Raw genomic sequence first — 11,652 nt, 5'->3', positions numbered from 1 at the left:
CCTTCTAAATTTTTATTCCTAGCATGATAGATGATGGTTATAGTCTTCCCATACCAACACTGATGTGCATAATCAATTGAGCAAAATTTATTATAAAAGGGTGCCATTATGTGTAATGACTGGGATAAACGCCATCAAGATTGTTTATTACCTCAAGATATCATAATAGGAATTTGATAAATTTCATTATGATTTAAATTACTTCTTTACACTATTTGGTGGAATTTTCTTCTTTTTTCTTCTCTTGGAATAATTATTGTACAATTTATGACATCACTCGCTCTCACTTTAACAACCTAGTTGTTGGATGAGGCCTACTCACCCTTATGACAACTTTGATATCAAAGAAGTGAACTAACAAAATCATCTAATGATATGTCTTAATCTATGGGGATGTATGAATAAAAAAGAATCAAAGTTAGGCTAGATAAACTAATGGTCATGTAATAACCGAAGTTGGTTAAATCAGGCCGAACAACCATTGAACCAATCAGACTTGTTTACATGAAAAATAAATCCCTATCCATGCCTCTTCCCCAATCACATGAATTACATTATTTTCCTGCTCCCATGCAAGACTTTCCGCTTATTGTCAGCATAGGTGCAATTTAAGGAGAAGGGGACCTAAGGAATCAAACTTCTCTCAAATATCCTCTATCTCACTGTTGTCGAACCCTTCTATATTTTTAAAAACTCTAGCAACCAACCCTCTATCTTCTTCCTCAACTCTTCCTACTCTAATCAATAAATTAGAGATTAGAGAACCATTTTCCTCATCTTTCTCCTCCATCGATTAAAGTATACTAACAATAATGAGGTTTCTTCTTCTCACATATGTTTCTCATTTTCAATTCATATACAACAACAACAAGCCTTTGTCCCACTATGTCTGCTTAACACAATTTTTTAAAGGATTCATGTCATGATTATTCGATAAGTTTTATGCTACCTGTCAACTACATAATGTAACCCTCCACTTTTCTCATCCAGGACTTGAGACCTGACAATAGCAATGTTTAATTCATATAATGCATATTAATAGTTTAATTTGTCCTTAAATATGATTGATTTTTTTTTGCAATAATTACCATTGAAAATATATTAATTTTTATATTTTATCTAACTATTGCAATTTGGGTGTTTAATCATTTTAATCATAAGTTTAGGTTTTATCTACTTTTATTTTAAGGTAAATCACATGGTTAAGATCATAGATTATGGAAATCTATTTTGTTAGTCTTGGTTGTGTTTTAACTTAGATTATTTAGTCTTGACAAAGGATCTTCATTATGTGCATTTAAGTTGGGTAGATTAAACCTTTTATTTTCACATATTTTATCCATAGTATAGTTTAGATAATAAAATTTGTTTTTTTTTGTAGGTCATTTTTGTTGAGCTTCATTCAACATCATTAGTTAGATCTCAAATAAATTAGATTCTTATATCATTTATCTTAAGTATGAAGTTTTTATTTATTAAAGGATAAACATATCATTCTTTGTTAGGGCATTATCATTATTACTTGTATTAGGTTCCTATATGTGATAGATGCTCATCTTATTTTTTATACTTAATTATGAATATGCATGTGTAGTATATCCCATTTATCTCTCATAATAAATATACCATATAGTAGAGCCAAATTTACCTTGATTTATTATTATGCAAATTATTATCCATTAAATTTGATTCTTATTTTAGATAATTTGGTTCATAAATGTTAATTGAATTAAATTCAATAATGATATACCTATAAATCATAATGGTTATAAACTTCATAATTGTTATATTGATGATATAATATATGTTGTAAACTTGCTTATACAAAGTATGAAAAGGTTATGCTTGTGTGTAGTGGTATGAAGGTTGGTAAAACCCTTTTGAACATTAACCAGGCCAATGAACTCATAGTGATGACTATAGAAAATCTTTAGATTTTCTTAGGTTAGTATTTACTTTTCGAATATAGAGTGTTTGATAAAAATTAACTATATATACATATATAAATAGATGCAAATTAAAACCAATGAATGAATGATAAGTCAAATTATGAGAGGTATGATAATATCTGAAATGATTGTGTGTGTGGATACATTTGAATGAAATTGCATTAGTGGCAGCTTGATAAATGATTTATAATATCATAATACAAAAGTCTATCATAAGAATTATGAAACATTTCATTTTCATATTTATAAATTGATTATCTATTGCTATATAATCACTCTTATCCTTCTTGGTTGTTCATACTGCATGCTATTCTCCTTGCCATTTATGTTTTAATAGATAGAAATTACTTGCTGGATTCAAAAATTTAAACTTACTCATTGTTAATTTTTCTCATGATAGGCCATGCCGAAGTGTTTGGTGAACCATCAAAGGATCATATTTACTAATGATAGGACATATTTAGTATTTTAAGTTTCTATAGTAGGTCATTTATATTTATTTCTAAGTGTTAGGTATTTATCTTCTTTTAGTATTCCTTTGGTATGTTGTTATTTTCACTTTATTAGTACTTTCATTTTAATTTATAGTAATGAAATAAAATTTTACTTTTTTTTTTTTTTTTTTTTTTTTCAGGGGCCTAAAAATTTTTTTTTTTTTTTTTTTTTTTTTTTCATTCAGAGTGCTAACAAATTAGTACTATAGAACTAGAATACTGAATTTCATCCAAGAGCTGAGTACTAAGGCACTATGAAGGGAGAATTGTAGTTCCAGATCAAGCTCCACAACTTTAAATCACCACAGCGCTGCGATGAAAGATAGTTAGAAATAGTTGAACTAATAAACTGATGCAATCAATGTTGAGCCAACATGTCAATTCAACAATGACGCATCACTTCCTAGCCAGTGTCGTGACACCATTTCAATTATGTGAAAATATTTTAAATAGAAAGCTTATTTCATTTGAGGGGTGGAAGTAGGGGGTTGGCTAGTTGGAGATGTGTAAGGGAGTGTGTGAGTGTGAGAGAGAGAGAGGCAACTTTTGGAGGGAGTTGATAAATAAATTAAGTAGTTCGTATATAGAGTATAAGAGTGACCTTAGGGTAATTCCAATCCTTTTGGGAATGATACTTTTCTCATCATTTTATTTTTTAACACAGCATGTATACTTGCATAGAACATGATTTACACCACAATATAGTAATCACAGTTAACAATGGTGCGCTTGTTAATTTTTTGACACCATTATCAAGGATTATAGTTAATTATCCTTTCTTGCGCGCACTTTATATTACTAAAAAAATTACTAATTTAATCTTATTGTTATCTTTATTTAACTTGCTATGTGTTTCCACTATTATTTATTTCTACATTCAAGTATAACAAAGTCTTTGATAATACTATTAAACTTAGGTTATTTTCTTTCTTATTAAGGGACAAAGCTAAGATATTGTTGAATTCCTTACCCCCAGACTAAATCACCTCATAAAATGATTTAGCTCACAAATTTCTAGCCAAGTATTTTTCCCATCCAATATTACAAAACTTAGAAATGACATTACCTTATTCACCCAGCCATGGATAATTAATTTATGATTCTTGGGAGAGATTCAAAGAATTTCTCAATAAGTATCCCTACTATGCTTTAACCGATTTGTTTATTATTAAAATGTTTTATAATGGTCTTTTAGGTTCTCTTAGATACATTATAGATGTGGTTATTAGATATTCTTTGATGCCCAAACCCTTTAACAAAGATACCCTTTGATTAAAGAAATAACCACCAATAAGTTCCAATATAGCTAATGTGTAAACCCTAGGAAAGCAGTTAATGTGCATGAATTAAATGCTTTATAAAATTTACTACGCAAATAGCTGCTTCATCTAGAAAGCTAGGTAACATTGGAGTTAGTTCATCCCAAAGACCATTTGTGATAATAAAAAGAAAGTATGTATGAATCACCTAGTAAACCAATTACATCATGAATTGAATCATTAAATGCAATCAATAATAGATAAAATAACCCTTTCTTTAATAATTATAACCAAGGTTGGTGAAATAACCTTAATTTTAATTTGATCAATAATCAGAATGGGGATAATAATTGGAATTCTAGTAAACCAAACCAAGTAGAAAATTGGAATACACCACTTCAGAACTATGAAAAACCAATAACTAATTATCCACTTGGATTTAACTCAAATAATCAAATAAATAAAATTAAGCCTTTATTAGAATATTTAATTTTATAAATGGGAACCCTATAATAAACTCAAACTGCTAAAATAAGAAATATTAAATATCAATTAGGGCAATTAGCTAGCTCTTTAAATAGTAAACCTGAGAGAACCCATTAAAGAAGTAGAAAAAATAGTTATAAAGGTTGTTGAGAGACCACCACCTCCTTTTCCTCAATATTTTTAAAATAAAATTTAGATGGGTCTCAACATTCTTAGTGGTGTGAGATGTTTAAAAAGTTTACAATTAATATACCCTTTGTTGAAGCATTAGAGTAGAAGCCTACCTATGCTAAATTCATGAAAGTTATCTTGAGTAAAAGAGAAAATTAGGAGACTTTAACATATTAGCCTTTAATAAGGAGTGTAGTGTAATCATCGAAAAGAAAATCCCACATAAGCTTAAGGATCTAGGTAATTTACCATTCCTATGGCTATAGGAGACAAATTTTATGGGAGATCGCTATGCGACTTAGATGCTAGTATAAATCTTATACCCTTGTCTATCTTTAAAAGGATAAACCTCAGGAAAGTTCAACCTTACACTATTATCCTCCAGTTAACTAATCATTTATTTACCTATCCAAAAGGGATAATATATGGTATATTAAGAAAGGTAGATAAGTTTAATTTCCTTATAAAATTTATTGAATTATATATGGAGGAAGATAGGGAAATACCTATCATCTTGGTTAGATCTTTCTTAGTTACAGATAGGGCTATGATTAATATATAGATGGGAGAATTGATCATGAGAGTTCATGACTAATAAGTCACATTTAATGTCATGAAATCTATAAAATTTTCTAAGGATCAGAGTGAGGATTGTTGTACAACGGATTTAGTGAATGCTTATGCAGAGGTTGTTATGAATGAGTTGAGGAGTGATATTCATTTAGAGTTATCATTGATTGAGGATGATTAAGGAGAGGTAGATAGAGATTTTGTTAATGTGATTAATGAAGATCCAAGGATGTAAAGTGTTGGATACATCATCTCTAGGGAAGCCCTTGAAACCATATATCATAGAGGCATATAGGCTTAAACTAAATATAATGCATTGCTTACCCATTTAAAATATGCCTTCTTAGGAGAGGAATCAACCTTACCTATCATTATTTCTGCTTAGCTTGAATAAGACCAATAAGGTAAGTTGATTAAATTCATAGCACATATAAGAGAGATTTTGGGTAGTATATTATTGATATTCGAGGGATTAGTCTGTCTGTAGGTATATATAAGTTTCTATTAGTGGAACCTTATCAACCTAAATTCCGGCCCTCAAAGAAGGTTAACTCCAACTATATTGAAAAAAGATCTAAAAATTAGGTGCCTGACATTTATCTAGGTTAGAAAAGGAGGATTCAAAGCATAATGATAGTGACATTTAGTGCATTCTTCCTTGATGAGAAGCTATTTGCATTGCATTCATTATGTGTGCCTTAGTATGCTAAAATTGTGAATTTCATTGTTAGTGGATTGATCCTAGTTGGTATGTTATACACACAAAGGCACAAGCTTATACACAATACCAATTGTATTTTTGGATGAGGCTTATTTATTTAGGAAGTACAATGATCAATTCATTAGGCAGTGTGTCCTAGAAGATGTGATTAAACCCATCATAATTTAGTGCCATGATTCTGAGTATGGAGGGCATTTTGGAGGGCTTAGAACTATTAAGATACTTCAATCAAAATTTTATTGGCCTACCATATTAAAGAATGTGAATGATTAGTCAAAAGATATAATAAATGTCAGAGGATTAGAAATATTTTGAAAAGAATTGAAAGGCCATTATTACATGTTAGAACTATAGATTTTTTATATTTGGGGATTAGACTTCATGTGTTCTTTTGTTCAATCTTTTGTCGTTATTTTAATAATCTTTGAAGGAATAACAACATCCAAAATTGATGCTCAGGTAGAAATTAATTTTTTTTTAAATATTTCTTTTTTAGATTTGGAGTTCTTAGAGTTCTTATTAGTGATAGGAGTAGTCATTTCTATAACGAGAGAGTGGAGAATTTAATTTTGAAATATGGAATTTAACATAAGGTAGTAACTGTTTATCATCCCCACACTAGTGACAAAGTTGAAATAAGAAATCAGAAAATCAAGAGGATTTTCTTAAAATTGAGTCCAAATAGTAAGAATTCAACATTAAGATTGCATAATGCACTTTGGGCTTACAAAACTTCTTATAAAACATCAATTGGAATGCCTCCCTATAAATTAATTTTTGGATAAGCTTGCTACTTACCTTTAGAGTTAGAGTACAAATCATATTGGAGTGTGAAGGAATTAAATTATAATCTTAAGGATATTGAAATGAAAAGACTAATATAATTGAATGAGCTCAAAGAATTCAGAAGTTATACTTATTCAAATGCCAAATTAAATAAGATGCAAATAAAAAAATGGTATGATCCACATTATGAAAGAAATTTAGCCTAGAAAAGAAGTGCTATTGTATAATTCAAGGTTGAAATTATTTTTTGGAAAAGCTTGCTACTTATCTTTAGAGTTAGAGTACAAAGCATATTGGGCTGTAAAAGAATTAAATTAAAATTTTAAGGATGTTAAAGTAAAAAATACCAATATAATTAGATGAGTTTAAAGAATTCAGAAATGATGCTTATTCAACTGCCAAATTGTATATGGAGCAAATTAAAAAAAAAAATGGTATGATCATAAGCTCATTAGGAGTGAATTTGAGCCTAGGAAAGAATTACTAATATTTAATTTAAGGTTGAATTTTTTTTTTTTTTGGGAAGCTTAAGTCTAGGTGGTCTTAACCATTCAGTGTTATTAGGGTATATCCTTATGGAGCTATAGATATAAAAGATAGTGAGAGAACTCAAAATTTCAAAGTTAATGGTTAGATGATGAAACCATGCTTAGGAGGGGAAATAGATTGCCTTATGAGTTCAGTGGAATTTGCTCATCCTAGATAGGAGAGGCATGGTTTAGCTAAAGACTATAAGCTTAGCACTACTTGGGAGACAACCCAATAGATTATCCTTATTTGCTATTAGGATAGATTGTGTGTTTTTTTAAGATTAAAAGTTCTTTTAATTAGGTTTGAATTATGTATTATAGAAGTTGTGATATTTATGGAGCTTATTTTGAAAATTCAGTCTAGTGCCACAATGCTGAGTCCAAAAGCATCATAATGTTATTATAATTATAAAAAAAATTATATATTACAATAGATCCATAACACCAGAGGAACATAACACCATAGTGCTAAACTAGTTTATTAGCATTTAGTGCAAGATAGTTTATTAATTTGATTTAGATTTATTAGTTCATTTCACTTGCATTCCATAGTCTCTAGTGTGCGATGCCTAAGCCAGTACTCCCATTTTATTAACCTAAAATGGCTTCTAAAGTGACTGTTTGTAGGAAGAGGTCCACATCTTCATCTTACGATGCCCAAAAGTTTGTTAGTATGGATTAGGAGGATCTATATAATAATCATATCAACAAGATAATCATTCATGAGTATGGTTTTGTCAATTCGGCACTGTGCACTGGGGGGGGGGGGTATTATAATTCTTAATAATATAGAGGAACTGACTTTCTAGTATGTCAAGCTAGACATACTAAAGTAGCTATTATATAAGAATTCTTAACAAATGTGAAGGAACCTCAGAATTAGTCAATCTTTGTTACAAGGAAGTGGGACCTATTTACCCCTATATCTATAAACCAGGTCTTTCAAACTACCAATTATTTGTTCAATGGGGATGAGTATTTGAATTTATATACCTTTTCCATTGACTACCATGAGATTCTTAGATTTTAATATATAGGGATCTAAACACCCAATGGAAGATGAGAGAGGATAAATTAATAAATTTCCCTACGACCACCCTTACTCAAGAGTCAAAAGCCTGACATCTTTTCATTTTAATGAAGCTCATGCCTAACAAAAATATTAGTGAAGTGGCTAAGGATTGGGCAATCTTAAATTATTATATCTAGAGAGAATTTATAATAGACTTTGTGAAGTTCTTTTTTAGTTAATTCAATATATGCTTAGGGGGTTAATGTTAGTGGGTCTAGGACATTCCTACATTATTTGTGAGTTATGTGAAGTTTTTGGAGTAGTAGGAAACCCAGGGGATTAGCATACCATTTTTACTTCAAAGTCTCCTTTATTGAATGAGGAGAGGGATCTAGAACCTAACTAACCACAAGATAGAGATCATATGATGCTATAAAATTAAGTGGCAAGCCTCTGAAATTAGGATTTCTATTGATAACTTTGAGTAGCTACCTACTAGAATAATTAGTAAATGTATCAAAAGTATGACCATATGATGCTCCAACACCAACGTTATTATCAATACCATGTTGAGTATAACACAGTCATGGTTAACATGTTTAAGAGCTGGGAGATGGACTATCATGTTTAAAGAAATATTTTCCTAGGCTCGAGATCCTTTCACTTTTACACAGGTTCTTTGTTAGCGATAGTAGCAACAATAGTAGGAGAGTAAGCAGAAGAAGAGAGAATGATGAGGAGTAGGGAGGGTCCCTACAACATGCTTTTTTTGTTTAATTTTTTTAGTTATTTTATCTTGTTTTATTTTGTGTAATTTTTTTGTACTTATATATATTTTGAAAAAAAAAAAAAAGAATGAATGAAATCAAAATTCCTTATATTGAAAATTTTGTTACTTGTCTCAATTACACTTTTTTTCTAATTATATTTAATTTTGTTGCTTGGCATATAGAATTTAGAAATGTAAAGAATTTAATAAATTAAGTATTTAATGCTACAAAATTTTGATAATTTTACTAAATAGAATAATTAAAATAATAACTATTCAATTCATTTAAAAGTAGTAATTCCTAGTAGATTAAAATCCTAAAATAGCTTAACCACCTAACTATTTATAAAGGACTAATTGATTTAAAATTAATGTAATTAAACTATTTAGATTAATCAGAAATTATTATTAAGCCCTTTAGGGCATTATGAGATCTTTATTGAACTTTAGATAGAATTAGAGGCAAAAGGCATGCATTCAAAATTAATAGAAACTATTTAGGTAATGAAAAAAAGGTGAAAAGGCCAAGTGTTGGATTATTAAAAATTGGTACCAGTAATATCTAGCTCCAAAAATGTAGAGGTAATAGGTAGGTATTAAAAATAAAAAAAGGTACATTATCAATTCAAAATAAAATAAAAAAAAAGAAAAATATAAAAGAGAAAAGGCTAAATATTGGATTATAAAAAAATTGGTACATGTAATGTCTAGCCCCACTTATACACTTCTAAGTGAAACTATTGGAATCATTCCACTAAAAAAAAGCTTATAAATTGATTATTGAATTAACTAAGTGTGAGAATTCCGTTAATTCCAAAAACCATTCACCCTAAGTGATAATAAAAAAACATCACTTACACATAGGAGTTTTGTTTAAAAGAAATATTAATTAAAAAATGAATGAATGAGCCATTATAAATTATTTTATTGAAAATTTTTTCAAGTTATGTACTATTTAAATACCTATATGATTAATTTAAAATATCCAAACATCATATTTCAAGTACAATAAATTTTTGATTCAATTACAATTTAAATTACTTGGGACAAGTTATATTGGAAAGATTGTTAGAATTTGATAACAAAAAATTGTATAGTCCTAATTGCCTCTATTTTTATAAAAATATTTGTGCGAGAGAGAGAGAGAGAGAGAGAGAGAGAGAGAGAGAGAGAGAGAGTAATAAATTATAATGTTGATTAAATTTTATCATTTGTTATATCATGTTTGAGTTTTTTTTTTTCAAACAAACAACATTTTATTGAATAAAATCGGAGTGGTACAACAATAAAAAGCCAAAAGCCAACAACCTATGATACAAAGAAGTAAGATCCCAAAAAGTCAAAAGAAGAAGGGTAAGCCACAAAAAGGGACTCAGGAATGGAGGCCCCCATCACCAGCCTATCAGCCAAGCACGAACAATCCGTAGGTGATAGTATACAATCCATAAGCCAACGCCGAAGCACCCAGCCTCCTCATCATTGTCCAGCAAAACACCGAATTCTGTCCATGAAAAAGAACGAGCCAAATCACAAACACTATTTAGAGTTTTTTTTCTTTCTATTGCACCTTGCTAGGGTTGCTGTTATGCATCGAGGAGGGTGACACTTATTCTCTAAAAATTTCTATTTTCTTAGCATCCTTGATCTTGATTTACTCGGATTAATTGCCATTAGTTATGCTAACATAACTCCCCATTCTAGCAAGCAACATCGAAACATAAGCTTGAGTGAAGAGTCTTACATCTCTACTTACACAAGTAATAAAAAGTGAGTATATCATTGCACAAAAAACTATAAAAATCAATCAAAAAAATTATGTTTGTTGCAACCTTATTCAAACAGAAAATAGATGTATATTCGCATAAAAAGTAACAAAAAGAAGTATTACTAAAGTACAAAAATCATTAAGGATTCTAAACTAGAGGGCTAAGATACAAGGATAAGGCCACCAAAACTAGTGCTGTTGGTTATATTGTAATTTAAATCAATTGATACAATTTTTTTTTATCATAATCATATGACGATGTGCCCTACCATCCTATCCAAAACCTAGGGAAACTAGACTGACACTAAAACTTATCTCCATCTCTTAGGAAATTTTAATAACAGCCAGTGTCCGAGATTAGGCATAATGAATCCATACAATCACATGAGTTTGCATAAGCATATATGCTATATGATCCAGTATGGTATTTCAGTCAAGATGAATCTTTTCTCCACCTCTCAATTTTGAGTAAATCTCCTAACCTTCTAAATTATATTCCATGCACCTACATGGATGAATCAATGCCCTTCATTGTCCGCACAATTGAGAGGCTTTACCGACATGGTTAAGTCGTGCCCCAACAGTTGATGTGTGTCCTACTCTGTATCTGATTGGCAATGATTGCACCGCTTCCATTTCTTCATTAAATTTATTTTAAAATTCAATTTAATGTTGCATAACTTCCAAAAATCATAGAAAATCTAAATATCTACCAAATTGAGTGTTTTTGGATTCATTGAAAAGGTTTTGAGCCCACTATTTTCGAAAATTAATTTCAATAGAATTTGATAATTGGATTTTGAGAAAATTAGGTTTGATTGAAATATAGTTTTCTTAAGATATAGTGGTCAAATTGAGCTCAACTTTGGATTGTTAATTCTTGAGCATTTTGTTGAATTTCCCTAAATTTCATGAGCTCTGATGTGCTTTAGATTTCTATAAATTAAATTTTCAAGGTAATGTGTCCATTTTAGACCCATTACTTTAAAATTCATAACTTTCCAAATATGTAAATTTTTTTGCAAGCCCATTTGAACACTAGAATCTGCTAGCGAAAATAATTCAATAATGTATCTATTCAACTTTAGAAAACTCTAAGAATTTTTACACACATCCAATTAGGGGTGTCAATTTCGGGTC

This window comes from Dendrobium catenatum, unplaced genomic scaffold (genome assembly GCF_001605985.2).
Source record: "Dendrobium catenatum unplaced genomic scaffold, ASM160598v2 fragScaff_scaffold_621, whole genome shotgun sequence".
Lineage (NCBI taxonomy): Eukaryota > Viridiplantae > Streptophyta > Magnoliopsida > Asparagales > Orchidaceae > Dendrobium > Dendrobium catenatum.
The sequence above is the reverse complement of the archived record's forward strand: the minus strand, read 5'-3'. Positions refer to the sequence as shown.